General features: G+C 36.1%; 1 long non-coding RNA gene across 9 annotated transcripts; it reads right to left on the bottom strand.

The window, feature by feature from the left end:
- Positions 1-213: 213 nt before the first annotated feature.
- LOC147544034 (uncharacterized) lies at positions 214-21,138 on the bottom strand. 9 transcript variants are annotated; one of them, XR_015223294.1, is made up of 9 exons: positions 20,679-21,108; positions 15,961-16,141; positions 14,544-14,659; positions 13,832-13,881; positions 13,680-13,728; positions 12,575-12,798; positions 11,498-11,806; positions 11,171-11,388; positions 9,969-10,763 (listed from the first exon to the last, which is right to left on the bottom strand). It is a non-coding gene; the product is annotated as an uncharacterized LOC147544034 (long non-coding RNA). The 9 variants fall into 9 exon arrangements; XR_015223296.1 differs by lacking the exons at positions 9,969-10,763; positions 11,171-11,388; positions 11,498-11,806; ... (4 more) ...; positions 15,961-16,141; positions 20,679-21,108 and adding exons at positions 1,820-2,023; positions 2,119-2,200; positions 3,967-4,073; ... (2 more) ...; positions 7,562-7,657; positions 7,821-7,951; XR_015223293.1 differs by lacking the exons at positions 12,575-12,798; positions 13,680-13,728; positions 13,832-13,881; ... (1 more) ...; positions 15,961-16,141; positions 20,679-21,108 and adding exons at positions 4,943-5,038; positions 7,826-7,877 and having other exon boundaries at positions 10,385-10,441; positions 11,330-11,388; positions 11,498-11,669.
- Between the last annotated feature and the right edge of the window lie 960 nt (positions 21,139-22,098).

Raw genomic sequence — 22,098 nt, 5'->3', positions numbered from 1 at the left:
TGACTAAGATGAAGTCCAAGACATACACCAAATACAACTAAGCAACTACAAGACAGAAGAAATTTATAAGAATTATCCAAATGGAACTCAAGACAAAAAATAAGTGAACTCCTCTAGCTATAAACCAACATTGCCCTAGAATAAATAACAACAATAAAGAAAGGGTTCAGACGACATGTTATAAACTGTTAGAGAAAATTCGTCAATTATTATGCAAGCTAGAAATTACAAGAGACCATAAGAAATTTAAATGGTACTGGTCTACCAAGGAAGGCCATAAGCGAAAGGAGGAAACCAGACTTTAGAATATCGCAGATTCCTGAAAAATATTTAGATAGGTAATCAGAAGAAGAGAAAATTGAGCACATTTGTAAGGTTGCTGAAAACTTATGGTCCTACTTCATATCCTCTCTCAAGTCCGTAGGCCAAATTCTATCAATCAGATGTTTGAACAATGGGAAGGGCTCCGAAAGCCAAAATCAAAGAAGGGAATTTGGGATTTAGTGTAGGTGGCAATTGTTTGGAATATTTGGAAGGACCGCAACAACAAGATATTCAAAGACTCCAATGCAGCAACAAACCTAGATGTGGATGATGTCAAAGGAACACTTTTGTGTTGGGCTAAATGTTTAGTTAAATTTAAGCACTAATTTAAATTTTCAGAGAAAAAAATATTTGGATAGGTAATTAGGTATTAAGTATTAACATTCTCATACAAAGTATACTTATGTAACAAGATAAATCAGGAAAACCCCCTTGAGAGGAAACTAGATCGTGTCTCCTTGGAGTTGGTCCAAGTTGCAAATCCCTGGAAAACATCAATTGGTTTTATTTCCGTTAATTATAGTTTCTCAAGCAAGGACAAAAATCAAAGAAGTTCAGAAAAAGCCCATTCAAACTAATGACTTGATGAAGTTGACCCCAATCATCCTAGCAAACCAATAACAATCAAAGGGGTACTTATAGCTATTCAAAACACCGTAAAAACAAACGAACTAGGATGGCTTTCTAACCCATCGCCTCTCTGACATCAACATGGCATAATAAGACTAATCTCCCATCACAAGTTTCTAGATTAATGTCAAAAAATTTTATACCGACATATCCAAATACATCAACTAAATGATCTGACGGTTTTCCCGAATCATCCTTGGAGACCATACAGCAAAGACTCCCTAGGATGAATATGAATGTGCAGTAGTAAGTGGTGCAGCCCGAAGTCAATTTCTCAGGCGCTGGAGCAACGGAATGGTTTGTGTGTCGAGAACTAAAAGGGATCTGTGGTCTCTTATTCCATTTGCCATAGTTTGGGCCATCTGGAAGGACAGGCATGATCAGACGTTTAAAGTAGATTTTGGAGTCTCTGGGCTAGGGGTGGAGGATATCTTAGATATCCTTTATCATTGGAGTAGGCAAATAGCTTGGGCCAGGGATAAGTCTTATTTCGACTTCATCTCTAGGTGGGAGGTCGTTATTGTGTAATCTGTTTTGTTGGTGTTCTTTTTGGTTTATGTTTTTGTTTGTGTCGTTTGTTTCCCTTTTCATGTTCAATATTAATTCAAGTTATTCAAAAAAAAATATGAATGTGCTTACCTGAAGTAAAATCAGATCAATAAACTATTGCTGGTTTAAACCACCAACACAACAAGTATGCAAGATCATCCATATGTATATCTTATCGTGCATATAGAAATGATAATATCGGCATCAGAACCATCTCTAGAGCCATTAAAAAGTAAATACGAATGAACTAATAACACCGTCCAATATCAAATATATAAGCGAACCAAATTTAGATGCTCAAAATGCAAATCAAAAGAAATGAATTTTTCATGATTCTATAACTAACCCTATAACAACAAAAAAAATTGAAAAGCAAGTTAAGAGACAGAAAACACCCTTCCATAAACAACTCACTAGTAATTCGAAAGGATGAAACCTGAAGATGCAAATTTGAATGGAACTCGACATGAAGACCTCTTCTAAAAAAAGAAATTAACACCTTCTCTGAACACCAATCATCCTCACATCGAAAAAGAAAAGGAATGCAAATAAGGAGAAACATTCTTAAAATAAAGCAAGCAGGAACTGAAAAGAAAACCTAATAGTACTAGTTACCCGAAAGACATGACAAATCAGGAGAACCCCCTTCAGGGGAAACTACATCACATCTCCTTGGAGTTGCCCAAGTTGCAAATCCCTGAAAAACATCAATTGAAAAGGAAACAAAAGTTTCAATCAAATGCTAAGGAAGAAATTCAATAAAAAAAGTTTATCAGCAAAGCACTTCCATTCGGCAACAGGCGCAAATCCTAAGAGTAACGTGAAGGAATTTTTAATACGGTAGCAAAAATGGACGCATTGTAAACTAAGCTTTCAGAAAAGCAACTCAAGTAGAAAACCCCCTTACGATTAAACGGCCTTAGCATAAATCTGAGTCCTAGGGCTAGAATACCAAATGTCAGTGATCATCTGAATCTGAACAAGCAGAATCACACAAATAGCACCGTTATATTCAACTGCATCTAGTAGTTGTCGGAACGAGCATAACGGAAAAACAAGATTTACTCCCATGGAGCAAGGATAGAAAAATCCCTTCAACGGAAAAACTATACCAGTTCGTCCAGTGTTAAATCCTAGTCACCGTGCGAGAAGACGAGGAGGGGAGGTTCAAAAGAACCCCGAAAGTTAAATTATAAAAATGATGTTTTTAGGGGTCAACTGAAACAACACTGCCTCCAAAATTAGGTTACGACCAGGTACACAATGCATAGACTCCCATCGCACCTAAGAAGCAGCAGAAAGAAATTGCCTCTAGTCAATAGTCAAATAAAGAACCTATGAACTAAAAAACAAGGTTAGCATACAAATCCTCCTTTTCAACAAAAACCAAATCGCTCCTCCAGGTAGATCTCATCATCTGGAAATAAGTTATACAGCTACTACATCAAGATTCATTTCTTCCATCGAAAGGAGGAAAAAGCAACCAGACTAAGCGGAAGAAAGGAGAAAATGAAGATGAGACAGTATTGACAGAACCAATTTAAATAGAACATTATGAAACTTGTGAACTTATGATATTGCATATTTCAGTATTAACAATGAACTGAAAACCTATAGTGTAATGCATATTTTCCTGAGTGTGCTACCAACTGGACAAAACAACAATCACTTCAAAAACATTCTCAAATTTCAAATCCATGTTGAAATATACAGGTTCAAGTAGAACGCCTAAGAAGAAAGAAAAAGAAACTAAAAGAAGAAAGCTCAACCAACAAACACACAAGAATACTTAAAAATGCTATCCTTTCTAGCTTTCCTAATGGACCAGCAAATGGCAAAAGGGATTAAAACCCACAGCTCCCTCTTGGTTTTTTTGTGGGATTAAAACCCACAGCTAATGGCAAAAGGGATTAAAACCCACACGTTGTCTATTTACATAACTAACACCATCATAAAGAAACGATAAGGAAGAAGGCTTCTTTTGGACAATAAAGGATCGGAATACCCAGTTAGTTCATTAACAATGTAATGTCTCTCTGGAATAAGTTTAGTTCTCACATCCCAGTGAAAAAACAAATGAACTTTTCATGCTTCTATGACTACCCCTCTAACAAGGAAAAGATTGAAAAGACAAGTGACGGCAAGCCCCCTTCCAAATAAACAATGCATTAGTAAGTAAAAAGGCAAATCGAAAGGAAATTCGAGAGGAAGATCTCCTTCAAGAAAACAAACAGTTAACGCAATGGAGGACTCCAAATATCGGGAAATGAAAATTACCAAGATTCTTTGTATATTGCACACTAGAAACCAGCAATGTTTCCCTAGGGGAGGAGAAAAACACAGACGACCTACCTATGGATATCGCACATTGCTTAGATTATTCTATAAATTCAATGTTATTAACATAATAACGTCAACCCTAGATAACTAAAGAGTTTTATGATATATGCAGAAGAGGAAAACCTCTTTGAGAGAAAACTGAATCACATCTCGTTGGAGTCGGTCCAATTCGAAGATCCCTGGAAAAAAAACAAAAGAGACCAATCTTCCTCCTGAAGACACCAACTTTCCTGTATTACACCATGAAACTTTTAATAATGCATATCAGATTAGTAACAATGAACTAAGAAAATTGGAATTCAATGCTACACCCCATGGAAGAATTTGCATTTTTGGTCCCGAAACCCTCCCACGAAATAAAAAATCAACAAACTAAGATCTTGTTGACAAGAAGCAAGAACCAACTGACCAACTGTTAAAAAAAATAATCAATTCAAACCATTCTTAAAGTTAAACCCTTAATAGGAGTATCAATAAATCACTCGTGTTACAGATACTCGGAAATCGAAATGATAAACCTTCCAATGACAAGAAACCCTCCCACGAAATAAAAAATCAACAAACTAAGATCTTGTTGACAAGAAGCAAGAACCAACTGACCAACTGTTAAAAAAAATAATCAATTCAAACCATTCTGAAAGTTAAACCCTTAATAGGAGTATCAATAAATCACTTCGTGTTACAAATACTCGCAAATCGAAATGATAAACCTTCCAATGACAAAGGCTTAAAGTTATGCCAAAGCACATATACCCAAAAAAGCAATCCTTATCAGAATTTGGTGGTCATAGATCATTATCAAGATATTAAACAAAAGGATAAACCTTCCGCTCACCAAGATGATGTTCTCAAGTTATGTCAAAGCAACTATATAGACTAGCATGAAAAATCCAGAGAGTATACCTACGTATCTGTTAAGAATAACCGAAGGCGAGAACAAATTCTAGATTAACAGTTACAGAGAGACTAGTAAATGTCAAAAGTTTCTATATTGACATATTCCGAAATCTACATCAACAAAGACCAAAGTGACCTTGCGGTTTCCCCGAAATCTACGTTGGAGACCACATAGCAAAGGCTCAATAGAATGATTATAAATGTGCTTTACTTGAAGAAAAATCAGATTAATAAACTGTTGCTAGTTTAAACCACCAACTTAGCAAGCATGCAAGTTCATCCGGATGTAGATTTTCTCCTGCATATAGTCATGATAAGATCGGCATCAGAACAATCTCTAAAGCCATTAAAAAGTAAATATCAGTGAACTAATAACACTGTCCTATATCAAATATAAAAGCTAACCAAATTTAGATGCTCAAAATGAAAATCAAAACAAATGACCTTTTCATGATTCGATGACTACCCCTATAACAGTGAAAAAAATTGAAAAAGCAAGTTAAGAGAGATAAAACAATTTCTAAAGCCATTAAAAAGTGAATATCAGTGAACTAATAACACCGTCCTATATCAAGTATAAAAGCTAACCAAATTTAGATGCTCAAAATGCCAATCAAAAGAAATGAACTTTTCATGCTTCGATGACTGCCCCTATAACAGTGAAAAAAATTGAAAAAACAAGTTAAGAGAGAGAAAACACCCTTCCATACACAACTCATTAGTAATTGGAAACAACTCATTCGAACACTACACCTTCTAACAGGAGAGTGCTTCCATACCGCTACAGGCGCCAAATCCTAGGAGGTGAAGGAATTTTTAAGACAAGGGGATCCTCTATCCTTCTCAATGGATGCCCTACCAGACCCTACCAGAAAACTCTCGTGGTCTCAGACAAGGGGATCCTCTATCCCGTTTATTGTTTTTATTGGTGGCCGAGACTCTTAGCCATTGCCTTAGAGTTGCTGAGTTCAAAGAGTGGGTGAAGGGTTTCAAGGTGGATATCAATGGGATTGGGGTAAATCACCTCCAGTTTGCTGACGACACATTGTTCTTCCTAGACGACTCAACAGCTCAAGTGGATAAACTTAAAGATATTCTGATTTGGTTCGAATTAGCGTCTGGTCTCAAAGTGAACTACACAAAATCAGTGGTGTTTCCAGCCATCTCTGCCGTTCCCATCAATGCCAACATAGCGAGTCTCGGCTGCAAGCTAGATGCTCTCCCCTCTAGTTACTTGGGCCTCCCCCTTGGTTAGGCTTACAAGAGTAAAGCACTTTGGGATGTAGTGGTTGAGAGGATCAATAGAAAACTGTCTGCTTGGAAAGCGAATGTATTATCCAAGGGGGGTAAGTTAACCCTTAGGAAGTTTGTGCTGTCTGCTCTGCCCCTATACTTTCTCTCCTTATTTAGCATGTCAGCTTCGATACTTAAAGTAATTGATAGCAAGATGTGCAACTTCTCTTGGCACGATAAGGAGGACACGAAAAGGATACTTGGGTTGCATGGAGAAATATTTGTGTTGAACTGGAGGCAGGAGGTCTTGGCTTGAAGAACCTAAGAATTATGAATGATGCTCTGCTCTCTAAGTGGTTGTGGAGGTTCGCTCAAGAGAAATCTGCCCTCTGGAGAGGGATCATAGCTGAGAAATATGGTAGTAGTTAAGGAGGATGGAAGCATGTCAAGATCAAGGAACCATACGGATGTGGAGTCTGGAAAGGCATAGTAGCTAAGGGTAAGGTGTTCGAAGAGGTCACTAAATGGAAGCTGGGAGATGGCAGGCTCATTAGATTCTGGGATGATGTCTGGTGCCTCCAAATCTCCCTTAAGGATCGATTCCCAGCCATCTTTTTCTTAGCAGCCAACAAAGAGGGATCAGTTCATAGTTTTTTTAACTACTCCTTGGGATGTTGGGAAATTAACCTTCGCAGTAGCCTTAATGACTACCCATCTTCTTGGATATGCTGAAAGCGTTGGAACAATGGAAGCCTTCTCCTAAGCATGATGACTCAAGGGTGTGGAGTAATAAAGAAGAGGAGGATCTATCGGTCAAGCAATACTATGCTCGGTTTATACATCAGGAAGATACCCCTGAGGTCTATTTTGACTTCAAAGCATTGTGGAGTAGCATAATCCCTCCGAGAGTCAGCTTCTTGATGTGGGCAGCTACTTTGGGGAAGCTCCCCACGGTTGACAATCTCAAAAAAAGGGGCATGCACCTGGTGAACAGGTGTGGCAGGTGTTCCTTAGAAGAGGAAACCACCAGCCATCTCTTCATTCATTGTAAGGAAGCCTTGAAGCTTTGGAATTTCTTTATTGGTTCGGTTCATGTGGCCTGGTGCGTTCCGGCCTCTATTCCCCTAGCAATGGAGCAATGGAAGACGATTCAAGTAAAAAAGGCGAACAGGGACCTTTGGAACCTAGTTCCTTTTGCAATCTGTTGGTCTATATGGAAAGCAAGAAACGAGGGGATTTTCAGGGATTCCACAGCGAGCTTTGCTGTGGAGAGGGAGGATGTTCTAGGGGTACTATTTGCGTGGAGTAGACAGTTAGGATGTGCAAATATGTATTCTTATGTTGATTTTGTGTCGAATTGGGGGAGTATCTTTGGGTGAGATTTACCCGAGTACGCCCCCTATCTCTTCCTTTTTGTTTGTAAATTCTTTTTCCCCTTCTTAATTCAATCAACTTTTCAAAAAAAAAAAAAAGGAATTTTAAAGACGGTAGGGAAAATTGACAAATTGTAAACTAAGCTTTAAGGAGAACAAAAAGTAGAAAACCCCTTGAGTTGAACAAGTCAGCTTAAATCCAAGTCCTAATATACCAAATGTGAGCGATCATCTAAACCTGGACCAGCAAAACCACACAAATAGCACTGTTAAAGCCAACTGCATCTTGTAGCTGTCGCGACGAACATAACCTAAAAATAAAAATTTAGCAACAGAAAACTTCCTTCAAGAAAGAACCATGCCGGTTCTTCAAGGGTTAAAGCCTAATAACGCGGCAAAAATGAGGAAGGGAGTTCAAAAGAAGAACAAAAGTGAAACTAATAAAAAAGTTAAGTTTTTAGGGGTCAATCAAACCTTACTGTTTTGTAAATCGATTGCAACAAGTACAGAGTACAACCTCCAATGCAGTCCCTAGAATAAGAAGAAAGCAATCGCATGTACTCAATAGTCAAATAAATAACCTATGGACTAAGAGAACAAGATTTATTAACCCCCTAGAAATGAGGAAAAAGTAACCAGAACGAGCGAAAACTAGGTCGTGTCTACTTGGAATTGGCCCAAGTCGCAAATCCCTGGAAAACATCAATTTGATTTTGCTTCCATTAATTATAGTTTCTCTAACAAGGACAAAAATCACAGAAGCAAGTTAAAAAAAAATGGCCCTTCACACAGGTGATTTGACAAAGTTGACCCCAATCATCCTAGCAAACCAATAAGAATCAAATGAGTACTTATATCTATTGAAAACACCGTGAAAAGAAACGAACTAGTGTGGTTTTTTTATGTTTCATTATGGTTTAATAATCTTGTTATATACAATCACATCATATTTTCTATCATATATAGATTTGTAAAATTTCCACACTAACTAAAATATTTCAAATACACCTAACAAATAAGAGTTAATTCCTATATGGCCCCCTACTTTGTGACCAGCTTCCTTTATGGTCCCCTTTTTTTCGTAAATTCAAATATGGCCCCCTTTTTTGATGTAATTGTCCTAACTACCCTTCCTTTAAATCTTTTTTCAAAATTAAAAATAAAAATAAAATTATAATTCCACCTCATTTCCTCTCCACCACACATCTCTCTCCATGTCAACTCTCTCTCTCCACATCACCTCTCTTTCCAACTCACCTCTCTCTCTCTCCAACTCACCCCTCTCTCTCTCTCTCCAACTCACCTTCATCTTCTTCGATTGAAGTCGCCGGCAGGAGATTTTCCGGCTGGCGACTTCCCGAAAAAAAAAAATTTCTCTCATCTCTCTCTCTCTCTAAAAATCCGGCGAAGGGGGTTTCCCTTCGCCGGAGCCGTGAACGGACCGATCTGGTCTGTTCACGGCAACCCTTAGAGAGATGAGAGAATTTTTTTTTTTTTTTTGGGAAGTCGCCGGCCGGAAAAATCTCGGCCGGCGACTTCAATCGGAGAAGATGAAAGTGAGTTGGAGAGAGAGAGAGAGGTGAGTTGGAAAGAGAGAGACGGGTGAGTTGTAGAGAGAGATGAGGTGGAGAGAGATGAGGTGGAGAGAGAGAGGGGTGAGGTGAAAATAACTTTTTTTAAATGTTTTAAATTTAGAATTAAGAAGGGTAGTAATGACATTTACTTGAAAATAGGGGGCCATATTTGAATTTACGAAAAAAAGGGGGCCATAAAGGAAGCTGGTCACAAAATAGGGGGCCATATAGGAATTAACTCAACAAATAAACACCCTTTTGTTAGGTGTATTTTTACGAAATATTTATATTTTTGAAATTACTGAAATTTCCACCGAAACAAAAATTTGATTCCTTAGTCTAGATTGCATTGGCCTTACGGTCAGTTCAATTTTGCACCGACGGTCTACCAGGTTCCTCAATTTCCCTAATATAATGTCCGCTTAAAAAGTTACTTTTAGGTTTCACTAATATAATGCTAGCTAAAAAATACTTCCACTGATACTAAATCTTATTGAGACTCCCAGACTGAATTGCATGTACCTTACTGCAACTTCAATTTTGTACCGACAGTCTGCCACATTTTCTCAATTGCCCTAAGAGGGTGTTGTAGCTTTGATAGGTCGTTTGTATCTTTCATACTAATGTCTTGGGACATTAATAGTTCTGACGGGCTCAAAATACTCAGCCTGAGTACTTTAAGCGTGATCGACGACTATTCACATTATGTAACTAATAATGATGAGTGATGAGAGAGAAACTGCAAATACTGTTTTACGACTGATATTGTTTAACTACAGAGATAGTTCAAGAGATATTACCTGCACATTTTTATTGAAGTTCATCTTTCTGACCATCCTAATTTAATCACTCTTCACCTCAATAATCATCTTATCTTGTGATGCACAGATCAGAAAAGCATCACATTGTCAAATGTTATATGAACTCTTCACTTTTTTTTTATCTAAAGTAACTAATCTACTATGTAATTAGAAATTCCAACTGTAAAATTAAAAACTGCTAAATACGAGTAGTTGCATCTTTGCAGCAAAATTCAAGAAGAAAAATCTACAAAGATGCTTTGTCAATTCTATTAAATCTTTCAAGAACAAACTGAGGTTGGATATTTTTGTTCAAGCGGTTAATCGACGAATATCGGCAAGTAGGATATTAGGTGACTAGACAATGTTTCTAGTTATTAGTGTTGACTACAATTTGGGTGAACTTTTAGCCCTGATCCCGCTGATTTTATTTTCCGATTGGCACAGGTACAATCTAGATAAAGCGTGCGGAGGATTCAGACAACTGATCTGGCCGGCTGAACCCGACCCCTAACAATAAGTATATTTGAAACCATTGAAGTAGAGTTAACAAATTTTTAGAAACACAAAAGATCAAATAATAAAAATGGATTTTACAATAATTATCATTAAAAGTAGAATTTAGAAAGAAGGAGCCAACTTCATCAACTACTAATGCATGTACCTGGATAAGCTTCGCAACCTGTAATCAGAGAGACCTTAGGCAATAAGCTTTTTTTGCCTGTACGGAAGAATTACCGCAAATGATTGAAGCGTGTTATTTATAGTAAAAATATTTGGTTAGGATAGTTCCGGTATAAGGAGCCAGCTATCGTAATGGAACATAGTGTTAAGCAGCTAGAGGTTTAGAGCTAGAATAATTGATATATGCACAATCAGAAAAAGGCATGGTAAAGAAATAAATTTCAGTTCTACCTTTCAAACTTATGAGCAAACTATATTGTTTTTTTCTTGATTGACCCATCAACTGATTAATTACTTGAAATAGACTATCAGGTTTCTAATTAACAGTATTGAGTGAAAGTTAATAAAAAAGACAAAAGCTATAATGGTGTGTTTGAATGGCGGATTCATGAATCCTAGTAATATTTTTTGGCTTGTTTGGCAACTAAGAATCCTAGGATTTATTATTATTTGAGTATTTTTAAAAGTCTTTAGAAAAAAATATGATTTTTGAAAAAAATAATGATTTTGAAAAAAAATAGTGATTTTGTAGAAGGAAATATTTTTTTGTTAATTTTAAGTTTGAAATTTAGGTTCATTAATCCAAAATCCTAGCAAATCCTAGGGGGTAAGGTGGGATTTTGGTCCAATACAATTTTTGGAATTAGGAATCCTTAGGATTCAAGAGTCCTAGGATTCTTGGTAGCCAAACAGACCAAGGATTCATGATTCCTACCAAATTCCACTTTTGATAGGAATCCTACTTAGGAATCCTGCAACCAAACACACCATAAAAGTACTTTTAATTTGAAATGTAAATCAAGCAATCTCGAGGAAATTAACTAACCTTATTTCCCCATCACTGTCTTTTTCTTCGAATTAAGAAAGAAAGTAAACACTAGGCTAGCATGATTTTCTCTCGCCATAAAAAAATTTGTTTGATTACCTCCAAGAGATATCAGTTCACATCTTGAGGTCCAAATCTGATTCCAATGCCATTTTTCACTGTCAAAACATGAAACAACATTAAAATTGAAATCCATATTCATGAAGCCTTTTATAGTTCAATTTATTCTCTAACTAATATAAGAGAGATTAAGTGCTCCTTGAATACCAATAATCTAATTTCCTGGCCTGAGACAACTTCATTTAGTGAATCCTTCTTGAAGACTAGAATACAGACTAATCTCCAGTTCTAGTTCCGAACTTCAGATGCAAATCCCTTACAGCCGGGCGGCTCGTAGATATATGAACATCGAAGGTACTACTTTTTGAGATTATGAACGACAAACATCGCAAGGGATATATATTTCTATGTAATATCTTATGCACTTAGAAGTCCCACGAAATAGAAAAGAAAACGTCGAACAACCTCTAGCACGCACATGGGTCCTCGATAAGACATACATCATACATGCACCGACTTGTCACGGACCAAAATTTGATGCACCAGCTAGCAGCTCAGGTGGCCCGGACCAGCAACATAATAGCTCCAGGCTGCAGCCCAAACAGCCCACATATGAGTGCACCAAACAGCAGCTATCCAGTGGGTCGGACAGTAGCTACCAGTTGGACCAGGCAGCAGCTTGCACAGCTCGGGACAGCAGCCTGCACGGCCAGAAACAGCAGCTAAACATGGGATTAAGTGTATAGGAGCTGGGCTGCCTTGTGTGCAAGAGGGAGGTGCATCCTTGGCCCAGCCCAAGAGACTTCTCTAGGGGATGGGAGAAGATATTTTGGAGGAAGCTTCTAGGGTTGCTTGGAGCCCAAGTTTTCTAGAGAATTCCTAGGAAGCTTCCTAGCCATTAGATGCAAACCAAGTGGCTTAATCCTAGCCATCCATTGTATAGGCAAAGTAGTATAAATAGGGGTGATCCCCTCATTTGTAAATCAACAAGTTAGAGAACAAGTTGAGAGCAACCAAGTTGGTATCCAAGAGAGTGAGTGACTTGGGAAGTGTGCCCACTTGTAAAGAGTTTTTCATAAGCAATAAAGCTTGGAATTTTCTCTTAGAGTGTTCTTGTGCATACTTAGAAGCTTTCTTTGTTCAATCATATAGTGTTGGAGCAGCCTACTAGTCTTAGTTACATAGGCATCCAAGTTCAAAAGGCTTAGACTTGTGCAGGAAGAGAAGCTACACAAGTGCCGCACGGAGTAAACAACATAGCCGAGATTTTACCCCGTGACAGACTGCTACCCAAGATCTTTTGTATCTCTTACCATCCTCCGATAGTCCGATATACTTCGTTTCTATTGATGGCATCAAGCCTCCGTAGGCAAAAGCTTCGTTTACTAATATTGCAGGGACCTTGTTCCATATACAATCATAGCTTTCCTCTTATTTCCTCGTCCTCCACTGGTTATCCTTCCGTAATTTGTATAGTGCCATATTCCAAATGAATATGCTACTGAATGCTGATAAGAGGCATTATAGGAAAGAAATGTAGTGAGCTAAAAAGCTATCTCAGTCTGTAGGGTGAAGAGTTCAACCACTGGAAGTTTTGCTAACCGTAGATGACAACTGTGTAATCTTTATGGCTACTCAGTCATGTCTTCTCTTCAGATTTGTCAATGTTATGCTAACTATAGATGACAACTGTGTAATCTTTATGGCAATTCAGTCATGTATCTCTTTCTCATCCCAAACAGACTTGTTAGTCATTCCACAATTACTGATGGTAGAATATTATATATGATTATACTAGTAAGCATCACAAAAACTGAAAATATTTACTATAATACAGTTAGTTCGACAAGCAACGATTGCATCATTGAACCAGCATTATTTTGTTAGTACCATCTGAGAAATTTGTAGATGCACTGTGTGTTTTCAGAAAAAAGAAGCAAACATACAAGCACGCATAGAAAACCTACTCGTAGATCTATTTGCGCTCAATTATAGGTAAAAAGATAGAATCACACTTGTGTACAATAAAAAATCAAAAACGAATGAAATTAACAAGCACATGCATACACTATATACAGCACCAAATAGACGGTTAACCAATATGGTATCTTGCTTATATAATAGCTTCTCATGTATCGATAGAAGAATGTGACGCATGAAAAGCTTGACTTAGAAACTCAAAATACTAATATTTAGTACATATATTAAACAAAACAAGGGCATACACCATATAGACCACAACATAAAAGTTTCACTAGCTAACTTGCAAAAACTATACCCTCGAACACTATGTCGGGTGTGAAAACAAATATTGTAAGTAATTAGCACCTCTTTAAGACTGTCTACTGAATGTGTTGCACTTTCAATTAATCAATATGGATTAACTAACCTTGTTTCAATATGGATTTTGCAGGTCTCATTTGGAAGTCTCTTCAACTCTTAAAAAAGAAGTATTTTGACCCATGATCAAGAGGTGTATTCGTGACCAAGAGAAAGTAAAAATTGTGAAATAAATCAGGCAATCCAAACAAATTAACTAACCTTGTTTCAATTATCTCTTGCCATCAAAACAACTTTTTGTTGAGAGAAATCTGCCTACATCTCAAGAGTATTAGTCCCACTCTCAAACCACTCAACAACATTAAAACCAATCATATAAAAGTTATCCATGAAGCCTATTATAGTCCACTGCATTTTCTGTCGTGGGAGAGAATTGCATCGTGAAAATCAATAAACTAAAGTCCCGCTTCTGAAGGAATTTGATTTACTGGTTACTTTTGAAAGACGTGACAGAAAATACCGCGAATCGTAGGCGCCTTCGTAGCAGAAGAGATATTTGGCGATAAACCCGAGTTGGTCTTAAGGGACGATTATAATGATTGAAGTATATTGGTGAAAAAATATTCAGCTAACACTGTTCAGATCTAGGTATTGTAATGCAAGATATGAGCATTCTTCAACAATAAGAGCAACTATAATAAATGATTGAAATATATTGGTGAAAATATATTCAGCTAACACAATATTAGTAGAATGAGTCGGTTTATTTTTCCTATTATAAATCATACTAGCTCTCAGATCTAACGCCCATACTTTACTAATCTGTAACGGAAACTTATCATAGTGTCGACCAACTACCCTTGGCATATATGGCTTTAACTTTAATAAGAAGAGGAAGCTTGCAATCTCTTTACATGAATTTCCTGACAGTCTCAGACAAACTCACGAATTAAAAAACTAAGGATAGAAGAACATCCCATGATTAAAAAAGACTCAGCCAGAGAATTATATAAATAGCCATAACTAATTAAGATGCGAGCTCAGCAGCAAATCCGATACTGTTGATATTAAAACATTCCCAAATATCACCTGCATGTTTGAACATTTGAACTACTATACATGCGAGCTCAGCTGCAAATCTTATCGAGCTATGCAGATATCAAAAAAGCATATAGGTTCTCATTGTCATAAGTTAAAAGATTTCTCCTAAAAAGTTACTGTGCAATTATGTTACAAGACATTCCAACGGTGAAACTTGAAAAACAACTGACCGGAATACTTGATACTTTGCAGCAAAAGTCGAGAAGAAAATCTACAGAGATGTCATGACAATTCTCCTAAACCTTTCATGAGCAAACTAAATTGCCAATTCCGGCTGAAGCAGTTAACTAATGAATAACTTCATTACAACTTAGGTGAACTTTTACACCTCAGTCCAGATAAAGCTTTTGGTGTCCGAGATCCACCAGTACACTTGGACAAACATATCGTGGCCCCTTAAATTTCAACTCCTAGTAAAAGGAATCTAATTTACATCCTCATAAAGAGGTGCAGGGTTATATGAAGTAAAATTGTAACAAAAATCAAGCAATTCAGACAAAACTGGCGACCTTATTTCTTTATCACTGCTTTTTCTTCCACAACAACAAACAAGACAATCACAATGCCAAAATGCATGGTTATTTCTTGCGATCAAAACAATTTTTTATCTAATTACTCGCACGACAGATTCATTTACATTCGAGAGTTCAGAATTTGATCTATGTGGAAGAATAAAATGAATCTAAAGTGGTTGCCAATGGAACGTTTTGTAGTCCAGTATATTCTCTACTATAGGAAAGAATTACTATTTAAAAACAAATAAGTGAACTTCCAGCTTTGGGTTAGCATAATTTAGCAGCTCCTTAATATGAATGCAGGTATCTAATAAGCTTCTTGACTTAAGGGTCTCTGTAAAAGGAGACATTATGCAAGAATCTTGTGCTTGTTTGAGGGGATCGTCCACAATGATTGACGTTGTCATCCACAGTAGATATATTAGTTAGTCATCTTTGTATAAGGATCTAGGTATTACAATGCAACATATTTGATGTAGCCTAAGGATAAGTCAAGTGGTGTGAGTGTGTAGTGTGTGTGAATATTGGACACTGTTTGAAAGCTAAAGCTACTATAATTGAACTATTCACGATTTTAGTAGATTGTTACCCATCTCGACCAGTTTGTTTTTATCTTTATGAAACAGAGTGACACAATAATTTTAAGTTCTAACATCCGAACTAATGATGCAAACCTCCTAATGGAGGGTCGAGAGTAGATATCTGAAGATACAACATGCCCTTTATTTTTAACCCAAAATGCTCTCAAGACATGACAAACATACCCAAATTTACCTGCACATGAAGCCTCACCTTTGTGGCAGAGCTTTTGCAGCTATCGTTGTCAAATGCGAGATGAACTCTTTAATTTTATCAAAATTTCCATCTACGAAAGCTAAAAACAAACTGATTCTAGTATTTTTGCAGCCTTGTCAATTCTCTTGAACTTTTCAAGTGCAAACTAAATTGCTTACTCCTGTTTAAGCCATTAATCGATTATTAACTAAAAATACACTGTCGGATTTTAGCTCACAATCTATATTATAGTATTAAGGATAAATCAATCAAAACCCATAAAAGTATGCTCAAGTTGTAACGTAAATCAAACAATCTGGCTAAATTAACTAAACTTTTTTGCTCCTGAGCCGTCTTTTGTCAACATCAAGAGAGAAGACCAACACAAGGTCAGAATGCATGATTTTCTCCTGTCACCAAAACAAAAATTTATTTGGTTACCTATTAGAGGAATCAATTTACGCTCCTAGATTCGAAACTGATTTCGAGGTCGTGATCTCACTCTAAAAACAGATAATAATATGGTTATCCATTAAAACTTTTATAGTTTAATACGTTATATACTAAAGGAGATAACTGCTTTTTTACACCAATAAGCTGAATTCCCAACCTTTAAGAATGTTGATTCCGCGCCTCCCAGAAGACATATTGTAATAAGTTTAAAATATCAGCCACCGAAGCTCCTATACAAAGAATCACGTACTACAATGCAACATATTTTCTTCAAAAGGAAGAGCTGATATTATTGAACAATTATAAATTCAATTTATTTTTTTTCCGAATCAAACTGACTTAACGACAAAAAAGAAATCCATTAGGATTATGAAAGACCAACATCCCCAGGATTATACATTTAGAATATGTCAATATAGTTTGAATAAGATCTTTCCTCATCCTCCCAGGCGTGATTGTAAGATGACATATGCCTACGAATATGCTACTGATAACATACATTACAAGAACCAAGTTATACTGGACAGACTACCTTTCAAAGTTCAAACCCAGATGCTAATGTACAAACTATGTAATCCCAATGGTTATTCAGTAACATATCTCTTAATCTCCTTCTTATCTTGTCGTAAAATATTGTTCATGTTCATATTCGTATGCATCAGCAAACCAAAAAGGTAGAAATCAAGCAACAAGAATTGAAAACTATGGTATTATAATATAGTTGAATTCCGTGCAAAATCGTGCACCGCTTAATCCACCACTATATTTGTTAGCGTATCAATGATTAAATTAAACAAGTAAAACATGTATAGTATGTTAAAGTTCTATTTCTTAAGCATCACAACCCAAAGATGTAATATCCTTCCCTCAGTTATTAAAGGTTTATTTCTTAATCAGCACTATCCAAAAATTTCTAATTCTTCCCTCGGTTATTGATGGAACAATATTGTTAACCACATCAAAGTTTCATTCTTAAGCATCACTGCCCACAAATGTGTAATCCTTCTTTTTTTTTTGAAAAGTTTGAATTAATATTAACTGAAACTAAGAGTTACAAAAGAATTGCGACGGAAAGCAATAAGAAGGCCTTGGGAGGTATATCGAGAACCAAATGTGTAATCCTTCTCACGTTATTAAAGTTTTGTTTCTTAAGCATCGCTACCAGCAGACGCATAATTTTCCCCTTGATTATTGGTGGAACAATAAGGTAATACCACATTAGAGTTGTATTTCTTAAGCATCACTACCCACAAATGTACAATCCTTCCCTCGATTATTGATTGAACAATACGGAAAACCAGATTAAAATTTCATTTCTTAAGCATCACTACAGGCAGATTTGGAATCCTTCCCGATTATTGATGAAACAATATGGTATACCACATTAAAGTTTCATTTCTTAAGCATCACTGCCGACAAATATATAGTACTTCCTCGATTATTGATGGAAATATATGGTATAACAGATTAAAGTTCTATTTCTTATTATAGCCGACAACTGTATAATTATTCCCTCAAAATTGATGGAACAATGTGGAATACCACATTAAAGTTCAATTTCTTAGGCATCACAACCGACAAATGTATAAACCTTCCCTTGATTATTGATGGAAATGTATGGTATAACACATTAAAATTCCATTTCTCAAGCATCTTAACAGACATCCTTCCCTCGAATATTGATGGAAATATATGGTAAACCACATTAACGTTCCATTACTCGAGCATCATAACCGACAAACGTATTATCCTTTCCTCAAATATTGATGGAACAATGTGGTATACCACATTAAAGATCCATTACTTAGGCATCACAACCGACATATGTATAGTCCTTCCCTCGAATATTGATGGAACAATGTGCTACCACACTAATGTTCCATTGCTTAGGCATCACAACCGAGAGATTAATGTATAATCCTTCCCCCGAATATTGAGGGAACAATGTGGTATATGATATTACAGTTTCATTTCTTAGGCATCACAGTCGACAAATGTATAATCTATCCCCGAAACATTGATAGAACAATGTGGTATACCACATTGAAGTTCTATTTTGTAGGTATCACAACCGGTAAAATGTATAATCCTTCCCGAAATATTGATGAAACAATGTTCCATTTTGTAGGTATCACATTAAAGTTCCATTTGTTAGGCATCACAACCAACAAATGTGTAATCCTTTCCGAAAATATCAATGGAACAGTGGGGCGTACCACATTAAATTTTCATTTTTTAGGCATCACAATTAATAAATGTACAGTCCTTCCCTTGAATATTGATGGAACAATGTGATATACCACATTAAAGTTCCATTTCTTAGGCATCACAACCTACAAATGTAAAATCTTTCCCAAAAGTATTGATGAAACAATGTGGTATACCACATTGAAGTTCCATCTCTTAGGCATCACAACCGACAAACGTAAAATCCTTCCCGAAAATATTAATGGAACAAAGTGGTATACCACATTGAAGTTCCATTTCTTAGTCATCACAACCGACAAATGTAAAATCTTTCCCGAAAATATTGATGAAACAAGAAGTTCCATCTCTTAGGCATCACAACCGACAAATATAGATCCTTCCCGAAAATATTGATGGAAGAAAGTGGTATACCACATTGAAGTTCCATTTCTTAGGCATCACAACCGACAAATGTAAATCTTTCCCGAAAAAATTGATGAAACAATGTGGAATACCACATTGAAGTTCCATCTCTTAGGCATCACAACCGACAAACGTAAAATCCTTCCCGAAAATATTGATGGAACAAAGTGGTATACCACATTGAAGTTCAATTTCTTAGGCATCACAACAGACAAACATAAAATCCTTCCCAAAAATATTGATGGAACAATGTGGTGTACACATTAAAGTTCCATTTCTCAGGCATCACAACCAACAAACGTATAATCCGTACCGAAATATTGATGGAACAATGTGGTATACCACATTAAAGTTCCATTTTTTAGGCATCACAACCGATAAATGTGTAATCCTTCCCGAAAATATTTATGGAACAATTTGGTATACCACATTAAAATTCTATTTCTTCGACATCACAACTGACAAAAATGTATAATCTTTCCCGAAAATATTGATGGAACAATGTGATACACCACGTTAAAGTTCTATTTCTTGGATAATCATAACCGACAAATGTATAATCCTTATCGAAAATATGGATGGAACAACGTGGCATACCTCATTAAAGTTCCATTTCTTAGGCATCACAACCGACAAATGTATAATAATTCCCAAAAATATTGATGGAATAATGTGGTGTTCCAATTCTTAGGCATCACAACCGACAAATGTATAATCCTTCCCTCGTTAAAGTTTCATTTCTCAAGCATCCTAACCGACAAATGTACAAACCTTCTCGAAAGTATTAATGGAACAATGTGGTATACCACATTAAAGCTCCATTTCTTAGGCATCACAACTGACAAAAGTATAATCCTTCCCGAAATGTTGATGGAACAATGAGGTATACCACATTAAATTTTCAATTCTTAAGCATCATAAACGACAAATGTGTACTTCCTCGAATATTGATGAAACAATCCTTCCCACTACCACATTAAAGTTTTTTCCTAAGCATCACTACCGAAAAATGTACAATCCTTCCCACTATCATGAAGCAGATGCAATAGTGTAAATAAGAAAAATATCAATTATTGGATTAAACAATACATATACACCATCTCTTAAACATCAGTACCTAGGATTGTAGAATCGTTCCCTCAATTATTGGTGGACAAATAAAATATATGTACTTGCATAAGGTAATATCGGAAACTTCTATAATAAAATGATATAACAAGTAAGTGATACGCCAATAACGCAACATGTCTTCAAGTTATGATAGCCACGCTTAATTAGTCGCAAAGAAAGGATGCATCGACAACTTTGTGTACAAAAGTGATAATCGAGACTATCAAGAAAATCAACTCGACAAATCTTGTTCTTCCAAGTAAAAGAAAGTATGACGGCTAGTGTTTAGGTTTTTATGCACTTTAGTAAATCGAATCAAAGAAAAAACCTGAGATTCAAGAATTGAACAGGTTTGTCAAGAAATGAGTCGATTATGATTTGTGAAAGAACGGAAGAGAAACAAAGTGATCGATTCAAGAAAAGCACTTTTCAGTTCTCATATATTCAAGAATATTTATTGACGAAAGAAATGTATCTGACATCTTACTTTGCCCTAATTTAATAAACCAACCATGTCTAGGGAGAAGTTAAATATTAGAACATACCATTTTTTGATCATAACAATATCGGAATTTCTTTGACGATAGTGGCGATTGAAGAGAAACAAACTCTCGCTCAACTTTCCGTATCGTTCTTCTTCAGTTTTCTTTTACTTCAGCGATAAAAGTCCTCTTTCAAGAATCTCGGATCGAAACATTTATGATATACTGATCTCTATCTACTTTTGGTATAATCAAACCCTAGGGGAGCAGTTGATGTTCTATCGGAAAAGAAACCCTATCCAAGAAAGCAACGAAACAACCGAACCTTCAAATTTATTACTCCAGTTTGTAGTCCATCCGACTTTCTTTCAAATTATCGGACCGTTGTAAGGAATTGAAGCTTGATTAGTTGATTTTGTAAGCAAATTGTCTTGGAAAGTTGGACGTAGAAATCGGAACAAAGAGGAGATGTCGTGCTTTTCTTTTTGTTCTTGTGCGTTTCCTGAAATTGAAGGAAATTTGTAAAGGAAAAGGGGGACTTCGAGTGTCTTTAATGCTAACAGAGGGTGCCTTTAAAACAGTTATTAGCGGATTTGGTTACTCTTAACTTGATCCTCAATTTTTCGAATCATTCATAGACATAATGAAGATAAAGTACTCGAATAATTGATACACGTATCAAAGATATAGTACTTGCAAAAGATATAGTACTTGCAACAGAAGAAAAACGAAACAAAGATACATTATAAACAATAATAGAGAGAACCACTTCTTCAAATCAAACAATTTAATTAAAAGTTCGCTCCACTATTAACTTCAATATTCAATCAAAATATGAATGACTCAGCTTAATAGTCGTCTACATTATTCTATTTAAAACCAACCAATGTCTCAACATTAGATTATGTTTGTACTCGCAATGTTGAGACATAATCTAATGACTATAGAGACATGAACATTGAACAACATGTTTGTACTCGCAATGTGCTTCGGTTATATCTAGGTGGTTCGTGGTGGCCTACCATTTTAGCAAATATTCTTTTGGATGGATCAATATGTTTGCGGTATTCTGATCCATATGTTACTTGGGCAAACTATGATATGAATACATTTGCCCAATCATCATAGCCACCAATCCTGCATTCATATACAAGGAAATCAATAGCAAATTATGTCTAAAACATATAAAAGAAGAAGAAAGAGAGAGAGAGAGTAAGAGAAAAAGGCGGATTCCATTTACATCTACCGAAAGAGAAAAAGAAATGTTTTAGAAAGAAGAAATAAAATAAACGCGGAGAACACAAGTGTCTTAATATAGGTTGGACAATCCAATTAGAAAATGTCAACAATTTTGGTTCCAAATCTATAATGATTATCATACTACAAGAAAAGTTCCCATAATTATACATCTGACAAAATCTATACCCATAGACTAGCTAGTATTACACCAACATGTAAGAGAAGCTATGAGAGAAATGGGAAA

Source organism: Eschscholzia californica, unplaced genomic scaffold, assembly GCF_041429995.1.
Source record: "Eschscholzia californica isolate CP2 unplaced genomic scaffold, dmEscCali1.0.p SCAF_4, whole genome shotgun sequence".
Lineage (NCBI taxonomy): Eukaryota > Viridiplantae > Streptophyta > Magnoliopsida > Ranunculales > Papaveraceae > Eschscholzia > Eschscholzia californica.
This window is presented reverse-complemented; position numbering and strand designations above follow the sequence as displayed.